At 40.5% G+C, this 20,677-nt stretch overlaps 1 long non-coding RNA gene across 2 annotated transcripts in view; it reads left to right on the top strand.

Annotated features, from left to right (window-relative positions):
- Window positions 1-13,643: 13,643 nt before the first annotated feature.
- Window positions 13,644-20,677, top strand: part of LOC145858649 (uncharacterized) — a 28,371-nt gene continuing 21,337 nt past the window's right edge. The window contains exons 1-3 of one of the 2 annotated variants that reach the window (XR_014379125.1): window positions 13,644-13,767; window positions 14,352-14,502; window positions 17,753-17,918. This is a non-coding gene — a long non-coding RNA (uncharacterized LOC145858649). Of the gene's footprint in view, window positions 13,768-14,351; window positions 14,503-17,749; window positions 17,919-20,677 lie in introns of both variants that reach the window. The other variant, XR_014379124.1, reaches the window with a different exon arrangement.

Genomic DNA, 20,677 nt, shown 5'->3' with positions numbered 1-20,677 from the left:
ATTTCATATACCTTTGACTATTGGATGTTCTTATAGGCACTATAGTATTGCCAGCCTAACCTCGGGAGTTGATAGGCTTGAAGTCATAAACAGCACAATGCTTGAAGCACAGCGAAGAGCTGCTGGCAAATGCAGGAAAGTGCTGTTTGAATGAATGCTTATGAGCCTGCTGCTGCCTACCACTGCTCAGTCAGACAGCTCTATCAAATCATAGACTTAATTATAATAAACACACAGAAATACGAGCCTTAGGTCATTAATATGGTCAAATCCGGAAACTATCATTTCGAAAACAAAACGTTTATTCTTTCAGTGAAATACGGAACCATTCCATATTTTATCTAATGGGTGGCATCCCTAAGTATAAGTATTGCTGTTACATTGCACAACCTTCAATCTTATGCCATAATTATGTACAATTCCGGCAAATTAATTTATTCTTTTTTAGGAAGAAATGGTCTTCACACAGTTCGCAACGAGCCAGTCAGCCCAAACTGCTGCATATACCCTGACTCTGCCTGCACAGAACGCAAGAGAAGTGACACAATTTCCCTAGTTAAAATAAATTCATGTTAGCAGGCAATATTAACTAAATATGCAGGTTTAAAAATATATACTTGTGTATTGATTTTAAGAAAGGCATAGATGTTTATGGTTAGGTACACATTGGTGCAACGACATTGTTTTTTTCGCGAATTTTGTCGAAGTAGGCTGTGATTCGATGATAAATTAACAGGTGATTATATGCAACGCAGGACAAGCTACATAAACCAGCAATATCATCAACCATGTGTAGTTAACTAGTGATTATGTTAAGATTGATTGATTGTTTTTTATAAGATAAGTTTAATGCTAGCTAGCAACTTACCTTGGCTCCTTGCTGCACTCGCGTAACAGGTCGCAGTCTCCTCGTGGAGTGCAATGTAATCGGCCATGATCAGTGTCCAAAAATGCCAATTACCGATTGTTATGAAAACTTTAAATCGGCCCTAATTAATCGGCCATTCCGATGAATCGGTCGACCTCTAGTAAAAACACTGCCACTTAGTATCATTCAAATGTGCTTTTTATTATGTTTTATTTTGATTATTTATTTAAATTGTTTTACTTTTATCTTTGACCAGCATTCTAACTCCACTCCCACTGGTCTCCAATTCCACATACAGACACTCAGCTTCCCTCAGCCCATCCCATCTTTCTCTGCTGGCCACCCACTTCAGGTTTCTATGCAACACATATCTTCAACTATGCTGTGATGTACAATTTCAATCTATCTAATCGAATAGAATCCACAGATTGCGAGTTGAAGATAAATACTTTTACTAAGAGTATTAGTATATTAGTAATTGACTGACCCGGTCTCTTCAGATCTCCTAACAGTACGGTTTCTAGGGTCAATTTTAGAACAATGCTATGCATTTTCAGCCATTCCTGAACCTGAGACCAGAAACGGGCTACCTGAGGGCAATACCAAAATAAATGGTCTATTGATTCTGGATCTTCACAACAAAATCTGCTGCGTTTCGAGGATTTTATGCCCCAAATATTCAACATTTTGTTGGTGGCAAGAATTCTATATAATCATAATCATAATAATAATCATTTGAGATGAAAAGCACAAAGTCTTGAATCTTGCGTTGTTTTATATATCAACTCATACACCCTGTACCACGGAATCGGTACATCAAAAATCTCTTCCCAACTATTTTGCAATCTCTATTGCACAGTTGTCAACATCCTGGTCCTCAAATGTAACTGGTGTACCTTCCTATTTATGCTATTTTTATTCCTCCGCCAGTTTTGATCCTTTATATTGGGCAGACAGACCAGTTCCCTACCTCCTCCCGCTGCCACCTGCCTCCTCCATTTTTGGGGTAATGCTGTAATCAATTAGTTGTACTCTTGGATTGAGCAGACCTTTCCGTACAATTCTGATAACTCCATGAAGGACACAACTCTACCATTCCAATTTACAATATAATTTAAGAACAAAATACCCTTTTCAAACATCTTTCTCATAAATACAGGTATTATATCAACCAGCAGATTTGAGTTCAGCCATAATATTTGTTGTAATATTTGTTCTATCTTTTCAGGGGGATGAAATTGAAATTGGAGCCAGCTCTGCAATGCCTGTTTAAAAAGAGAGATACTTTGAAAAAAGTATAATTTTCAATTAATTAGTAATCTACTTGAGATCCATTTAGGGTTCAAATAACTTTTGAATGAGTGAAGCTTTTAGAGAGAGGTTTAGTGCTTTTATATTTAATAATCTCAACCCACCCAATTAATATTCATTATATAGATAGGCATGTTGTATTTTGTCTGGTTTAGCATTCCCAGATAAAGCAAAATATTTTTTGCTCATATGATTTGAAAAACGAGTCATCAGGAGCTCATGACATTCATGATTTCCTTAAATGCCTGAGGGTGATAGTTTGTAGTGTGATTTCCTTTCCGGTCCATAGAGGTATTTAAGGCCGTATTAAAATCTCCCACCATAATAGTAGAGTCTAGTGTTGCTTGTAGAGTTGATAAATTCTTATATTTTCAAAGAAGCTTGGATCATCAATATTTGGACCGTATAGGTTAATAAGCCATATCTTTTTACTGTCCAATAACATATTTAAAATAATCCATCTACCTTGATGATCTGTTTGGACAATTTGCACATTTGGATCAAAATGACTGTTAATACCATCACCCCTTTTGAATTTCTTTGCCCATGGGAGAAATATATTTTGCCCCCCCAGTCCTTTTTCCACAAAACATCATCTAAAATTGTTGAATGAGTTTCCTGTAAACAATAGATGTATTTATTTTCTTTTAGCCAGGTAAATACTGATCGTCTTTTCTTATTATCTGCTAAGCCATTACAATTGTAACTGGCTATACTTATTTCACCACTTACCATAATGAGACAACTTTCAATTATATTTAGCAAAATATATGTTTGTAAACGTACCATTAAAAAGTAACATGATTGAGTGTCTCTATAGCTGAACCATGATATTTGCATTGGTACTAAGTAAACCTCAAATTGGTCCCCGCTATTCCACCCGCTAAAAGCCCTCCTAATCCCGAGTTGGGTTGTCATCCCAATGCCCAGTAGACCCCCCATAATTAGCTATTAATATTTGTAGTAATGTAGGAAATTTATGCAAAGGATTTTACCTCTCACCAGTGTCGCCATTACCAAAATTACATTATTGCAAGCAATTATTATATTAGCACACAATTATTGTGAATCATCCTATATTGTCCCTAACATCTTTTACTCCTTCGCAACAGTTTTGGGATAAGCACATACATCCATACACACAACCCTTTTTCCACCACACAACTATAGGTTCACATTCTCAACAGTTGCACCATCCCAGAGCCCAACTCAAGAAAGGTCTTGATTTACAAATGCATATACAGTCGTGGCCAAAAGTTTTGAGAATGACAGATATTAATTTTCACAAAGTCTGCTGCCTCAGTTTGTATGATGGCAATTTGCATATACTCCAGAATGTTATGAAGAGTGATCAGATGAATTGCAATTAATTGCAATGTCCCTCTTTGCCATGCAAATTAACTGAATCCCCAAAACACATTTCCACTGCATTTCAGCCCTGCCACAAAAGGACCAGCTGACATGTCAGTGATTCTCTCGTTAACACAGGTGTGAGTGTTGACGAGAACAAGGCTGGAGATCACTCTGTCATGCTGACTGAGTTCGAATAACAGACTGGAAGCTTCAAAAGGAGGGTGGTGCTTGGAATCATTGTTCTTCCTCTGTCAACCATGGTTACCTGCAAGGAAACACATGCCGTCATCATTGCTTTGCACAAAAAGGACTTCACAGAAGTATATTGCTGCCAGTAAGATTGGACCTAAATCAACCATTTATCGGATCATCAAGAACTTCAAGGAGAACGGTTCAATTGTTGTGAAGAAGGCTTCAGGGCGCTCAAGAAAGTCCAGCAAGTGCCAGGACCATCTCCTAAAGTTGATTCAGCTGCGGGATCGGGGCACCACCAGTACAGAGTTGCTCAGGAATGGCAGCAGGCAGGTGTGAGTGCATCTGCATGCACAGTGAGGCGAAGACTTTTGTAGGATGGCCTGGTGTCAAGAAGGGCAGCAAAGAAGTCACTTCTCTCCAGGAAAAACAACAGGGACAGACTGATATTCTGCAAAAGGTACAGGGATTGGACTACTGAGGACTGGGGTAAAGTCATTTTCTCTGAATCCCCTTTCCGATTTTTTGGGGCATCTGGAAAAAAAGCTTGTCCGGAGAAGACAAGGTGAGCGCTACCATCAGTCCTGTGTCATGCCAACAGTAAAGCATCCTGAGACCATTCATGTGTGGGGTTGCTTCTTAGCCAAGGGAGTGGGCTCACTCACAATTTTGCCTAAGAACACAGCCATGAATAAAGAATGGTACCAACACATCCTCCGAGAGCAACTTCTATCAACCATCCAGGAACAGTTTGGTGACGAACAATGCCTTTTCCAGCATGATGGCGCACCTTACCATAAGGCAAAAGTGATGACTAAGTGGCTCGGGGAACAAAACATCGATATTTTGGGTCCATGGCCAGGAAACTCCCCAGACCTTAATCCCATTGAGAACTTGTGTTCAATCCTCAAGAGGCGTGTGGACAAACAAAAACCCACAAATTCTGACAAACTCCAAGCATTGATTATGCAAGAATTGGCAAGAAATCAGTCGGGATGTGGCCCAGAAGTTAATTGACAGCATGCCAGGGCGGATTGCAGAGGTCTTGAAAAAGAAGGGTCAACACTGCAAATAATGACTCTTTGCATCAACTTCGTGTAATTGTCAATTAATATTTGTGTCATTTTCAAAACTTTTGGCCACGACTGTACAGTTGCAGCTGTATGAGAAGGCCTGCAAAACTGTGCAAAAAAATGGGCAGAAATGGGGAGATTTTATTAACTATTGTCACATCCTAGATGATGGAGGTCAAATGTACCCCTTTTCCCTGAAACACCCACAACACGGTCCCCCGTATTGACCATATTCCCAAGCATCTCCATAAAGTCACACTTTTGATTCTGTGTAACCAGGGCCATGATAATATACCCCCTCTCTGAATGTCAGAGTGTGACGCTCTCCCCATGGGTTACTGCAGCTAGTGTTACCAGCACTGCCACTGCCTGGGTGGGGGCACCCCACCGGAATCCCCACCGGCTAGGTACATTGTCGTCAAGGTTCTCATTAGCGCTTTGAGAATTTCCTTGTTTATTATGCTTTCAATTTAGGGGGCTTTGGCTTTGCAGGACCAACCCTGCCAAGCAGGCTCAGAATCTTGAGGGGGCAGTGCTGCTCTAGGTCTCTGATCGCATTTTGGCTGCATACAGACCACTTACAGCAGGCCCAAAAAACAGTTAGGGACTTCTCCTTAGTATCTGGGTCATTCAGGTGTGTGTCTAGGGTATAGGGTTGTGGACCGTTCCATCAATATAGGATCATAAATAAATAAGATGTATAATTTATTTTAAAAATGTAGTTCCCCATGACGACAATAAATAAATTAAATGTATCATTTATTTTAAAACGCTGTTCCACCATGATAGGACAATAAATAAATAAAATGTATAATTCATTATAAAAAGTATATCCATCATCTGAACAATATTGAAAGCTCCTCACACCCCGCTCACAGCAATACATTGGTTCTGTGATATGCAACCATTGCCTTTCTCGCTCAACGCCACACTTTCCCAAACATAAAAAAAAACACACACACACCATCCACACATACTGTGCCTTCTGTTTACTGAGTTTTTATCTTCACCATGTTGAATTAGTGTTTTTGTGTTCCAATTAGTTAAATTTGAAGATATATAGAATTGCTATATTTTTGTTGTATTATTACAATCCATAACCAGGCTAGAATTGTTTCATTATTTTCCTCGTCTATAAGAACTTTGTAATTTTTAAAATAGTTTGTCTTTGTTTCTGAACAACTGGTTATCGATGATGAGAACTTCTCGTTTCCCTTTTAATCTATTTTCCTTAAATTGGATACAGAACTTTACACCGTTCTGCAATTTCCTTCGGGAACTGGTCATTCATGCCAATTTGGGTCCCAGCAAGTCTTTTACCCAGGCTTTCAACCATTATTTTATCTTTAAAGGAAGCAAATTTGGCAACGATTGGACGTTCATACCTCTGCCCTCTCTGTCCAAAGCGGTGTACACGTTCGAGTTGGATTTTGTCGATCGCTTCGCGTGGAATCTGAAGCGCTGTAAGGAGAAACTCTAACTACAGATTCAGAAACTTCTCCTTCTTTCTCTTGGATACCTGTAAGTACCAGAATCTCTCTCATGGATCTAGTCTGTATGTCAAGTAAGGTTTCTCTCAGAACGGTGTTCTCCTTTTTAAGTTCATTCACTTCGGTTTTAATCTTATTGACTGTCCCTTTTAGCTTGTTTGTATCTTTCTCCAATGTCAATGCTTTTTCATCACTCATATCAAGGCTTGCCTTCAACTCTTTTATATCCTTACTAATTCAAGTATACCCAGTTTGTCATTTATTGATTTTAACAGATTGGTTTTGACCTTTACCATTCCCGGTGGTGAAAATATTAAATTGTCTGTGTTTGTAGAAGTCACGTTTTCGTTTTGAAATAGGTTCCCCTGTCTTACTCTCCATCATGTTTGGGTGTTGCTTGTTTTCGTAATATTTGTCGATAAATTTCTCTAGCCTTAAGATTTGTTTTGTGTTGTTATCCAGATTGAAGGTTATCACCCTCCAGATTGTGTAGTGCTAATATTTAGTCTAACTTACCGATATTGATTACATTTTTATCTTGAGGTGCTCTACATAACTACGTTCAGTCTGCCATCATCAGTCCACCATATTTCTATTTTTTTGGTCTGATGTGATTAATAAGGAACATCCAGATGTTGCACTTAATGAATTTATGAAATTGCTTCTACCAATTATTGATAAACATGTACCTGTTAAAAAACGGACTGTTAGAACTGTTAAGGCTCCATTGATTGCGGAATTGAAAAACTGTATGGTTGAAAGAGACTGGGCAAAAGGAGTGGCTAATAAATCTGGCTGCACATCTGACTGGCTGACTGCAAATTGAGAAATGATGTGACTAAACTAAATGCGTACTTCATTGGCAAAGTGGGCAAACTTAAGCTGGAAATGCCAACAAACAGTGAGCCATTTATACGCATGCATAACAATAATGAAATAAAACATTGTCAGTTTGAATTTTATAAATATAATGAGGGACAGGTGGAAATATTGTTATCGATCAATAATGACAAACCTCCTGGCATTGACAACTTAGATGGAAGGGTACTGTGGATGGTAGCTGACTCTATGGCTACTCCTATCTGTCATATTTTTAATCTGAGTCTAGACTCTAGAGGAAGGCGTTTGTTCTCAGGCCTGGAAGGAAGCCAAAGGCATTCTGCTACCCAAGAGTGGTAAAGCGGACTTTACTGGTACCAATCAGCTCTTAGCAAACTGTTAGATTTTTTTGGGGGACCAAATGCAATGCTATTTCTCTGTAAACAAATTGACAACAGACTTTCAACATGCTTATATAGAAGGGCACTCAACGTATACTACTCTACAGTTCTTGGTTCGACTCCAGGCTGTATTGCATCCGGCCGTGATTGGGAGTCCCATAGGGCGGCGCACAATTAGTCTAGCGTCATCGGGGTTTGGCCGGGGTAGGCCTTCATTGTAAATAAGAATTTGTTCTTATCTGACTTGCCTAGTTAAATAAAGGTTAAATTAAAAAAATAAAAAATACTGCACTTACACAAATGATTGGTTGAAAGAAATTGATAAGGAGATTGTGGGAGCTGTACTGTTAGATTTCAGTGCAATCTTTGATATTAACCATAACCTGTTGTTGGGAACTTATGTTTTATTGCTTTTCAACCTCTGACATATTGTGGATTCAGAGCTATCTCTCTAATAGAACTGAGGGTTCTCTTTAATGGAAGCTTCTCTGTCAAACATATAGGGTGTGGTGTACCGGAGGGCAGTTTTCTAGGCCCTCTACTTTGTTCTATTTTTAGCAATGACATGCCACTGGCATAAAACAAAGCTTGTGTGTACATGTATGCTGATGATTCAACCATATACGTGTCAGCAACCACAGCTAATGAAGTCACTGAAACCCTTAACAAGGAGTTGCATGGGTGGCCAGTAATACACTGGTCCTGAACAGCTCTAAAACTAAACGCATTGTATTTGGTACAAATCATACTCTAAGCTCTAGACCTCAAGCTGAATCTGGTCATGAATGGTGTGGCTGTTAAACAAGTTGAGGAGACCAAATTACTTGGTGTTGCCTTAGTTTACAATCTATCATGGTCAGAACATATAGATTCAATGGTTGTAAAGATGGGGCTGGCTGTAATAAAGATATGTTCTGCTTTTTTGACACCACACTCCACAAACCAACTCCTGCAGGCTCAAGTTTTGTCTTATCTTGATTATTGTCCAGCCATGTGGTCAAGTACTGCTAAGAAAGACCTAGTTAAGCTGCAGCTGGCCCAAAACAGAGCGGCACAGCTTGCTCTTCATTGTAATCAGCGGGCTAATATAAATTCTACGCATGCTAGTCTCTCTTGGCTAAGACTTGAGGAGAGACTGACTGCATCACTTCTTTTTATAAGAAACAATGTGTTTAAATTCCAAATTGTTTTCATAATCAACTTATGCACAGCTCTGACACACACACTTACACCTACAGACATGCTTCCAGGGGTATTTTCATAGTCCCAAAATCCAGAACAAATTCAAGAAAGCGTACCGTATTATATAGATTCATTATTGCATGGAACTCCCATCTCATATTGCTCAAATGAACAGCAAACCTGGCTTCAAAAAACAGTTACAGCAACACCTCATGGCACAACGCCTCTCTCCTATTTCACCAAGATATTTTGTGTGTATGTATTGCTATGTGTGCTGTTTTTTAAATTGTTAATGTATGTAGTTCTGTCCTTGAGCTGTTCTTGTCTATTAATGTTCTGTATTATTTCATGTTCTGTGTGGACCCCAGGTAGAATAGCTGCAGCTTTCGCAACAGCTATTGGGGATCCTAATAAAATACCAAATGTGACCGACCGGCTTGATTCGGTTTTATGTAGCAAAATTTGAAATTGTGTTTTTTACATTGGATAAAAGTAGAATCTCAGAGTTAGGAAATGGTATATCATACACTACAGTTGAGGAACAATAGGAAAGAAATTCTGCTTTGAAAGTTGATTAACTTGTAACCTCACTTTTGATCAAATGGCCCTTGAATGTTTTGGTAAACCTACTAGAGAGCTCTTCTTTGTCTACACCCATTCAACATCGTTCACACCCTCTTAAGCCTTAGCCCCAACCCATCTCTTTGTAAGGATTCACATGTGAGGCCATGTATTAATCACATTTTATTGGTCACATACACATACACAAGACGTTAATGCGAGTGTAGCGAAGTGCTTGTAGTTCCGACAAGCAGTAATATCTAACAAATTCACAACAACTACCATATACACACAAATGTAAAGGGCTAAATATGAATATGTACATATAAATATATGGATGAGCGATGGCCGCGAGGCATAGGCAAGATGCAGGAGATGGTATAGAATACAGTATATGAGTAATGTAGGATATGTAAACATTTTATTAAAGTGGCATTATTTAAAGTGACGAGTGATACGTTTATTAAGTCCATTTATTAAAGTGGCCAGAGATTTGAGTCTGTATGCTTAGTTATCAGGAAGGGAGCAAGTAGTTGAGGTTAATGGTTCACTGTCTCAGGCAAAACCAATGAGTTGTGGTGTTCCGCAGGGGAGCGTGCTTGGGCCTCTGCTCTTTTTATTGTATATTAACAATATGAAAGATGCTTGTTCTTGCCGTCTTTTTCTTTATGCGGCTGACTCTACACTTCTGGTTGTGGCGAAATCCTGCACGGCGCCTTCACCGTGCGCTGCCACTTTAAGAGTGCATCAGCAGTAAGGAAGGAGGAAATAAAGATGGCTCTTTCAGCTCTCTGGGAGGAGCTCTTGGTTGGCGCGACAGTTTGATTGTGTGTGCTATGCTGCAGACGTCCTTGTTTATTTTCAGCGTGTGTAGTTTATAAAGTATTTAACTCAGTCATCGGTGTGACCGCTCTATGTCGTGGTTGTTATAGTTTGGGACTGCACCGGTTATGGATCGCATGGATTAGTAGCAACATTGTTGCGAAGCTTTGACATACAAACAATCGAACAGTCAGACAGGACAACTGCAAGCCTGAAAACCACAGCTAAGATCTCTCTTGCTCTCTCTCTCTCTTTTTCTTCCCTCTATCGTTCCAGTGCTTTACACTGCAGCAGACTTTCTATTTTTTAAATGCACTTCCCATTGATGTTCATTGGTGCTGGACTATTATTTCCCTGCCAGAAGTATTTGGATTGACATTTTAGTTAAAAGGGAGGTTGCTTGCAAGTTGTGGATTGTTATTTGAACTGTATTGAGGTGGGGTGTACTAATGATATGTGGCCGAGAAGATTGTGGACATTTTTAAGGCCTTTGTTTTGCCTATGAACAACCCCACATTCATCCCCTCTGCACTCCTCCACTGGAAGGTAATACAGATTATTGCAAATCCTCTGTTGATGACTGGGTTCTTTTTTGTAAATTGTTTCTATGAAGTTGCCGATCAATTGCTCTGCCATTATTATTATTATAGTATGAGGTATTATTGGTTGGGTTATCCCTGTGCTGTGACCCGGGTTTATATGGTGTGTCTTCTCTTTTTTTCTCCATTGGCTATCTGGCAAACAGGCTACACTCTAGGCAGTCTCTTCTGTTGATGTGTGTGGGTCTGGTAGTGGTACTCTCTCTCTTCTACTCTTTTCCTTTCGGCATGGTTAATACCTGCCTGGCGCCCCAACATGCTCTGAGGACGCGGCGAGGGATAACACGTTTAAATGTTTTAGTCACATTGGCCACGGAGGAGGAGAGCCCACAGGCTTTTGTAGTGGGCTGTGTTAGTGGCACTGTGTTGTCCTCAAAGCGAGCAAAAAGTAGTTTAATTTGTCTGGGAGCAAGACGTCAATGTCCGCAACGGAGATGGTTTTCTTTTTGTAATCCATGATTGACTGTAGACCCTGCCACATACGTCTCATGTTTGAGCTGTTGAATTTTTACTCTACTTTGTCTCTATACTGACGCTTTGCTTGTTGGATTGCATTGCGGAGGGAATAGCTGCACTGTTTGTATTAAGTCATGTTTCCAGTCGCCTTGCCATGATTAAAAGCGATGGTTCGTGCTTTCAGTTTTGCGCGAATGCTGCCATCAATCCAGGGTTTCTGGTTAGGAAAGGTTTTAAGTCAAGTGAGTACGACATCTCTGATGCACTTGCTAATAAACTCGCTCACCGAGTCAGCGTATACATCAATGTTGTTGTCTGAGGCTATCCGGAACATATCCCGGTCTATGTGATTGAAGCGTGGAATCCGATTGGTCAGACCAGCGTTGGATAGACCTGAGCACGGGCATTTCCTGTTTTAGTTTCTGTTTATAGGCTGGGAGCAACAAAATGGACTCATGGTCAGATTTGTCGAAGGCAGGGCGGGCGAGGGCTTTGTATGCATTGCGGAAGTTAGAGTAGCTATGATCCAGAGTGCTACTAGCTCGTGTCGCGCATTCGATATGCTGATAGAATTTAGGAAGTCTTGTTCTCAGGTTAGCTTTGTTAAAATCCCCAGCTACAATGCAGTCTCAGGATGTATGGTTTCCAGTTTACATAGAGTCCAGTGAAGTTCTTTCAGGGACGACGAGGTATCTGCTTGGGGGGGATATACATGGCTGTGACTATAATCGAAGAAAATTCTCTTGGAAGATAATGCTGGCGGCATTTGATTGTAAGGAATTCTAGGTCAGGTGAACGAAAGGACTTGAGTTCCTGTATGTTGTTGTGATTACACCATGAGTCGTTAATCGTAAGGCATACACCCCCGCCCTTCTTACCAGAGAGATGTTTGCTTCTGTTGGCGCAATGCATGAAGAAACCGGGTGGCTGTACCGACAACATATCCCGAGGGAGCCATGTTTTCGTAAAACAGAGAATGTTACAATCCCTGATATCTCTCTGGAAGGCAACTCGTGCTCTAATTTCGTCCACCTTGTTATCTAAACAACCAAAGATAAAAAAAAAAAAACTACAATTAAATCCTGGTTTAAACTACGGGTGTGTTCGTAAATTCAATCTGGAGTGCCAGTGTGTGCTCTGGGCATTCGTAATCTCGAGCGTTGCCAAATTGTCAGTTCGTAAATTCACAGACTGTCGCTCTCGGAGCGTTCAGAGCGCACACTGAACACTGGCCGAGGAGTAGAGTGTTTTGACCCAACAGCAGTAAAGCACCCGAGCTAATTGGATAACATTGGCTTGCTTGTTAGCTACTTCCAAGCACACATGAGAGAAAAGATCACTGACCATTTTACTCGCCCTAGCAGAGCTGGTTATGCTGTTGTTATGTTGTCCAGAGTGTTGGTGACTAACTGCTGCTGGAAAGAATTTAATTGTTTTTTTGCCAACGTTTACTGACACCGGCCATATTCAACGAGTGCTGAGCGCTCGTAAATCCGTCAGTTATTCTGCACTCTTTCACACACAGTCGAGAGTGCTCTGAAATCGGAGTAGATAGACGTAGCTGGTAAATTCTCTCTGGCTATCAACAGTTATCGCAGTGACATCATAAACATTCTATTGTAATTGTTACTTACAACCATCTTTTTGATTAGACATGTTGGTAGCTAGCTAGCTAAAGAAAGAACCATAATCCCAAATCATAATGTTACTATCCTGCATGAATCTGCAGGTAGCTAACCAACCAGGTTCAATGTTAGCTAGCTAGCTAACACTAGGCTATAACTAGCAAAGCAAATGGCTATGAGATATGAATAATATTACTACATAGATCATACACGTAACGTTCGATAGTGAGTCTACTGAAGCAGTCCACGCCGTCGCGGGGCCGGGGGTGCTGTGGCCAAACTGAAGTGGTACTCATAAAAATTCTTCAAGGTTTGCAGGTCTGTATCAGTAAAACATTCTTGACGAGCAGAATAAGACAAGTTTCGATCATTTTACAGTAATATCATTATTCATCAAACTCTTTTACTTCATTTCCTTTAATAGCCATTCATTAAAGTTTTGGTTAAAAAGTGTGCCTTATTAAAGTTGATTAACACTCTTGTAGCTGTATTAATAGCTTTTGAGGTTGTTTCTCTGGTTCTCACCTACTTCAGATACTAGTTTGTAAATACATCCCGGACATCAACCTCCTGGACTACCTGCCAGAAATCCTTGATGGACTCTTCCAGATCCTAGGGCACAGCAGCACTCCCTGTTCTCCCCTCTCCTCGGGCTGCTACACTCTATATCAGACTCTCCAACCCTGTTCCTGGAGAGCTGCTGTCGTGTAAGTTTTCACTTCTACCCTAATCTAGCACACCTGATTCTCATAATTAGCTGGTTGATCAACTGAACCAGGTTAGTTACAACTGGGGTTGGAGCAATAACCTACAGGAGGGTAACTCCAGGAACAGGGTTGAAGACTCCTGCTCTATATGAAGGAAACTGTAACTGTTTCTTGTCTTTCAGGTGTGAAGTTGTCTTGGGAGAGTTCCTCAAAGAGATCAAGAAGTCTCACTCTAGTGTCAAGTTTGCAGAGATGGCCAACATCCTGGTCATCCATTGCCAGGTGTCTGAGTCTGAACTTAGTTACAGGTAAAGTGGCATTTCAAGAATAGGTCATTAGATTGAGCTGTAAGCCACTATAAGGGTTTAAAATGAACAATTGTTATGGGACTCTAAATGACCTGTGATTTTGAATGAAATGTAAACAGGACAATGGAGAGTAACAGCTTCATATAGCTGTGCTTATTGCGTGTGTGTTAGAGGAACCCAGCAATGAACAGTAGCCAGAAGCTTTCCCCACACTAACCATCACAGGGGTAACGTGATCTGTTCTAATGCCGCAATGTAATGATAGTGGCAGCGAGAGCTTGCATTGCTTCGAATATTTTCTGTTTTTAAATGGCCTTAATTGTCAATGTTAATTCATGTTCTGTTTCAAGCACCCACTTTCAATATACCACTGTAGTGCAATCCAGGCCTGTTCTTTCCATTAGACTAAACTAAAATGTGACTTACTCACTGTAATCCCTCATGGAATGAAAGTTGCAAGCTCAGGAGTTCACCTGACAATTTATAACACGTTATCACAGAACCACTTAACATAGAACCATAATCAATCTTATCAAACTCCCCACCTGACACCAGAATGACTGTTTTCTCTGGGTTTCTCCTAGCCAATGACGTGATCCAGTTGACAGCCATGACGTGGATGAGGGAGTTTATCCAGCTGGCCGGGAGGGCTGTCCTGCCCTACTCTGGCATCCTGACCGCTGTCCTGCTCTGCCTGCCCTACGATGACTGCAAAAAAAGTATCCCCTAAGCCAGGTATTCCCAAACGCAATGCCGCCAGGGGTACGCAAAATAAAAATGTGATTTTTATATTTTTTTATTACATTTCTTTTTATTCACATTTTCAAACAGTCTATTTTTATTTTCCAATGGGGCTATACATTTGGATTAGTTTTTTTTTTATAGCTTGAGTAGCCTCTTTTTACTGCCAAAAATAAACGGAAACCATCTAGTGTGCAGCGAAATAACACTAGTCAAATAAATAACATCCAATCACATTAACCATTACTCTCTCGCGAGAATTCCACTAACGGTCCGTATGTAGCCAAACATAGCTGCTGCTCATGTTGGTATCTACTGATGACGCAAAAGCCATGACAGGAAGATATAGTGGAGTGGTAACGCGTATGCAAGCAGTTGCTCCCGACGCCACTTGGGTACACTGCAGCATCCACCGAGAGACTCTTGCTGCCAAGGGAATGCCTGACAGCTTGAAAGACGTTTTGGACACAGCAGTGAAAATTGTTAACTTTGTTAAAGCAAGGCCCCTGAACTCTCGTGTGTTTTCTGCACTATGCAATGATATGGGCAGCGAACATGTAACGCTGTTACAACATACAGAAGTGCGCTGGTTATCAAGGGGCAAAGTATTGATGTTTTTTTTAATTGAGTCGAGCTTAAAGTTTTCTTCACTGACCATAATTTTCACTTGTCTGACCGCTTGTATGATGACTAGTTTCTCACACGACTGGCCTATCTGGGTGATGTTTTTTTCTCGCCTTGATGATCTGAATCTAGGATTACAGGGACCCTCCTCACGATATTCAATGTGCGCGACAAAATTATGGCTATGATTAAGTTGGAGCTCTTCTCTGTCTGCATTAACAAGGACAACACACAGGTCTTTCCATCATTTAATGATTTTTTTTTTGTGCAAATGAACTCAAGCTTACGGACAATGTCAAATTTTATATTGCCAAGTACATGAGTGAGTTGGGCGAGCAATTACGCAGGTGCTTTCTGTTACGGGAATTAAGTTATCAATGTTCTTAAACCGAACTTCAATTTAACCTCTTATGGCTAGGGGGCAGTATTGACACGGCTGGATAAAAAACATACCCGATTTAATCTTGTTACCACTCCTACCCAGTAACTAGAATATGCATATACTTATTACATATGGATAGAAAACACCCTAAAGTTTCTAAAACTGTTTGAATGGTGTCTGTGAGTATAACAGAACTCAAATGGCAGGTCAAAACCTGAGAGATTCCTTTACAGGAAGTGGCCTGTCTGACCATTTCTTGAACTTCTTTTCCATCTCTATCTTTTACTAAGGATCTCTGCTCTAACGTGACACTTCCTACGTCGTCCATAGGCGCTAAGAGCCCGGGAAAAAACAGAATGTCGTCATCCCAGCCCCAGGCTGAAAACACATTATCGCCTTTCTCAAGTGGCCGATCAAGGGACTCTGGGCTTAGGCGTGTGACCCGACCGCCCCCGCCTTTGTGATTTTTTTTCCTCTGTTTGCCGAAAAGGAGATTCCCTGTCGGAATATTATCGCTTTTCTACGAGAAAAATGGCGTAAAAATTGATTTTAAACAGCGGTTGACATGCTTCGAAGTACGGTAATGGAATATTTAGAATTTTTTTGTCACGAATTGCGCCATGCGCGCGACCCTTCTTTACCATTTCGGATAGTGTCTGGAACGCATGAACAAAACGCCGCTATTCGGATATAACGATGGATTATTTTGGACCAAACCAACATTTGTTATTGAAGTAGCAGTCCTGGGAGTGCATTCTGACGAAGACAACAAAAGGTAATCAAACTTTTATAATAGTAAATATGATTATGGTGAGTGCTAAACTTGCCGTGTGTCTAAATAGCTAGCCCTGTGATGCCTGGGCTATGTACTTAGAATATTGCAAAATGTGCTTTCACCAAAAAGCTATTTTAAAATCGGACATATCGAGTGCATAGAGGAGGTCTGTATCTATAATTCTTAAAATAATTGTTATGCTTTTTGTGAACGTTTATCGTGAGTAATTTAGTAAAATGTTAGCGAATTCCCCGGAAGTTTGCGGGGGGTATGCTAGTTCTGAACGTCACATGCTAATGTAAAAAGCTGGTTTTTGATATAAATATGAACTTGATTGAACAAAACATGCATGTATTGTATAACATAATGTCCTAGGGTTGTCATCTGATGAAGATCATCAAAGGTTAGTGCTGCATTTAGCTGTGGTTTGGGTTTATGTGACATTATATGCTAGCTTGAAAAATGGGTGTCTGATTATTTCTGGCTGGGTACTCTGCTGACATAATCTAATGTTTTGCTTTCGTTGTAAAGCCTTTTTGAAATCGGACAGTGTGGTTAGATTAACGAGAGTCTTGTCTTTAAAATGGTGTAAAATAGTCATATGTTTGAGAAATTGAAGTAATGGTATTTCTAAGGTATTTGAAAATCGCGCCACGGGATTCAACTGGCTGTTGAGTAGGTGGGACCTAGCCCATAGAGGTTAAAATCCAACAGCTCCATGAGAGAATCATAACTTAGTCCCTTACCGGTCGCAAAACAGCTTTTCCCCCCATAAACCAAAAAATTGCAGGTGTACGCACACACAGAATCGGCCAAAACAAACAGCTTGTATCCCCATTTTGTTGTTTTTTCCGCATGTATTGTTTTAGACCGATTCTGGCCTTTGAGGCTACTATCCTCTCATCTATTGACAAGTTCAGGGCGGGCTGAGAATAAGTCTTGCAGGCCTCAACCATGCTGGGATAGAGAGGCTCTGTAAAATTAGACCTATCAAACCTTGCAGTGCCTCTCCTCTTGTCATTGGCCTCATCAACTTTAGGGTCACTGATTTGAAGCGCCCGTAAGATAGATAAAAACCTTTTACAGGACATGACAGTGGGGGGGGGGGGGGGGGGGCAGTTGATAGAGCGGAGATGTTTTCCAGTTAGCCTTGAGGGATTTTAGCTTCACCAGCCCCATGTAAATAACAATCGAAAGGAAGCAGAAAAGGTCTTGCATGAAAATGGGCATCCATGCATCTTTCTTGCCTGCTTGCTTTTTTGCTCCATACTTGTTGGTGTTAGATACAAGTGAATCAATAACTGACAGGGTGAAAAACAGCTGAAATAGTTGAAGGGGGCTGTACTTCGCTGTAATGTCTAGTTGCGGCCCTGGCTGCCTTTTCGGCCAAAATACTGGTGGAATTTGATCTACATCCTCCTCCAGCACAGAGTGCCAACGCCCATCTACCTCTCTGCCAGCAGGTTCCACGCTTCCCTTCCTCTGCTTCTTTGACGTCTTCCCACCTCTAGATGGCCAGCCGGGGGTAGGTGTGGCGCCGGAGATAGCAGTTGTCTGGCTGGATGAACCAGCTTCATCGGGGGATGGGCACCTTGGCACCGGGGGCTCCCAGTCGGAGTCGCAACCACTGTGAGTGAAAACATTTCAAAAATATTTGTTATGTATGAGCCTTGTATCATCACGTAAAATAAACATATGTATTATATAGAGCAGAGTCACTATGGTGAAGTGCTGTTCCATTCAACTACGGCCATTGTTGTGGGCCTGCCTGCCCTCCCCCCAACAGTGGCCATGTGTGTGTTTGCTGTTCTACTCCATTCCATTTTTTATAAAAAATGGAATACATACATACACACATCCACCCAAACAAACACACAGGTTATGGGTCATACACACACTATGTATTGCCAATGTGTACTTTGGAAATACAGAGTGTTACACATTTCATTACTGATTATATTTCTATAAATTCCACAAAAATATATATTTTGCCCAAAAATATCAAATGATTTAGATTTCAAACAACGGCATTTGCACTTACCAGTCCAGAAGAGTGTCCTCTCCTTGCAGAAACATTTCCTCAGCCTCCGAATCAAAGCTATGGTCACTCAAAGATTCATCATCAAGTAAATATTCTGTCTCACTCTCCCTATCTATTTCTTCTAAAATGTTTTGCAAATTTGTATACTTAGCCTTCGACTTCGCTTTTCCAGATTTATTCGCCATAATCTTTTCTATACAATCCCTGAAACTACTCTTCACAAAATACAACTGTGCGTAATGGCGTGTGCCTTCAACAAGTCTGATCTTCAGTGGCGAATGAAGTTCGTTACGCGTGCGTTTACTGACAAGGGCTGGTGTTCCAACCCATAACCATCACATACTGGCGTTTACCTCAGCTCATTGGCTATCTACCAAACTAGATTTCAAGAAGGTCAGTGACCATTGGACAGAAATACAGTCAATCAACGAAACATCGCTACTATTATTGGTGCGCAATGATGTCATTGCTCGTTGTCTTCAAATCAGTTCCTTTCGGTCAATATGCCCCACAAAAAGAACCATTCAGTTTGGCTGTGTTACAAACATCCAGAGGATTGCAATGAAACCAACCATGACTAGATAAACGTATATGTTTAGTGTGTGTAATTACATCGAATGCTTTGTCAAAAGTTGTTAGACACGGAATTCACGACACAAGCGGTTTACAAAATGTTTCGTGTTAGGCTATAAAAATGGATTTTATCAAAGAAAACGGCACTTCATTTGATCACTGAATCCCCCAGGATGAGAAATAAGAGCAAGATATCAGAATGTAAGTCATATTTTTACTGTCGGATGTGAATGTGTCATACCTGTCATGGCGGAAAAAGTTTGTTGTTGTTGTTGTTCGCTCTTCTCAAAGAAAAGCATGCCATTTTTTTCCTCTGTATTAGCTATTTTAAATCGGACAACGGAGTTTGATTACCAAGATTCTAATCTTTTGAATGGTGTAAGACACTTGTATTTTCAAGAATGTTTAATGTTACATTTCGCCGGATGTTGTCAAAGAATCCCGTTAACTGGATTGATATCTTGAAGGTGTCCCCTAGAGGTTAATATATTTAATGTGCTTTGCGATTGTATAGGCTATATTGTGCTTGATTTCTCTATTGTACTAAATAATTAATAAGTCGTATACCTCCACTACACTTCTTTGGTACACATCAGTAGGGATTAAGAAGTGATTATAAACTGGGTGGTTCCAGCCCTGAATGCCGACAGCTGTGGTATATCAGACCTGTACCACAGGTATGACAAAACATGTATTTTTACTGTTCTAATTATGTTGGTAACTACTTTATAATAGCAATAAGGCACCTCTGGGGTTTGTGATATATGGCCAATATACCACGGGCTAAGGGCTGTTCTGAGGCACTTTGCGTGGTGCCTAAGAACAGCCCTTAGTCGTGGTATATTGGTCATATACCACACCCCCTCGTGCCTTATTGCTTAACTATACGGAATGCCCAGTGAATAAATAGTGGGTATACGGTTTATACCTGCGTATACGCTCCACTTCACTACTGGCCCTTTGTGTTTTACAAAAAGTGCACTCTCCTAAATGAGTGTGCTGGTATTACGGTTGTGGTCCTTTCAGAATCACCAACCTGTCACACACTGAATGCCTATAGGTTCGCTTCTGCGCAAACATGTCGATAATAGATATAAAGGCTGTTAATTCTTGCGGATTAGGCGACTCGCCAACATCCGGTGAAATTGCAGAGCGCGAAATTCAAAATACAAAATTTGTAATATTAAACATTCATGAAAATACAAGTGTCATACATCGTTTAAAAGATTATCTAATTGTTAATCCAGCCGCTTTGTCAGATTTCAAAAAGGCTTTACGCCGAAAGCGTACCATGCGATTATCTAAGGACAGCGCCCCGCATACAAAAGCATTAAACATTTTCCAAACAAGCAGAGGCGTCACGAAAGTCAGAAATAGCTATAAAATAAATCCCTTACTTTTGAAGATCTTACTCTGTTTGCAATCCCAAGGGTCCCAGCTACATAACAAATGGTTGTTTTGTTAGATAAAGTCCTTCTTTATATCCCAAAAAAGTCAGTTTAGTTGGCGCGCTTCATTCAGTAATCCACCGGTTTCCCTCGTTCAAAATGCATACAAATGAATCCCAAAAGTTACCAATTAACTTTGTCCAAACAAGTCAACCAATGTTCCTAATCAATCCTCAGGTATCCTAATACGTAAATAAACTATAACATTTAAGACGGAGAATAGTATGTTCATTACCGGAGATAAATAACGAAGTGCGCGCCCTCATCCACCCGCGCCACAATACTACAGCCAAAATGGGAGCCACCTAGAAAAACTACAAAATCTA

Source organism: Salmo salar, chromosome 10 (assembly GCF_965601325.2).
Source record: "Salmo salar chromosome 10, fSalSal1, whole genome shotgun sequence".
NCBI lineage: Eukaryota > Metazoa > Chordata > Actinopteri > Salmoniformes > Salmonidae > Salmo > Salmo salar.
The sequence above is the reverse complement of the archived record's forward strand: the minus strand, read 5'-3'. Positions and strand labels throughout refer to the sequence as shown.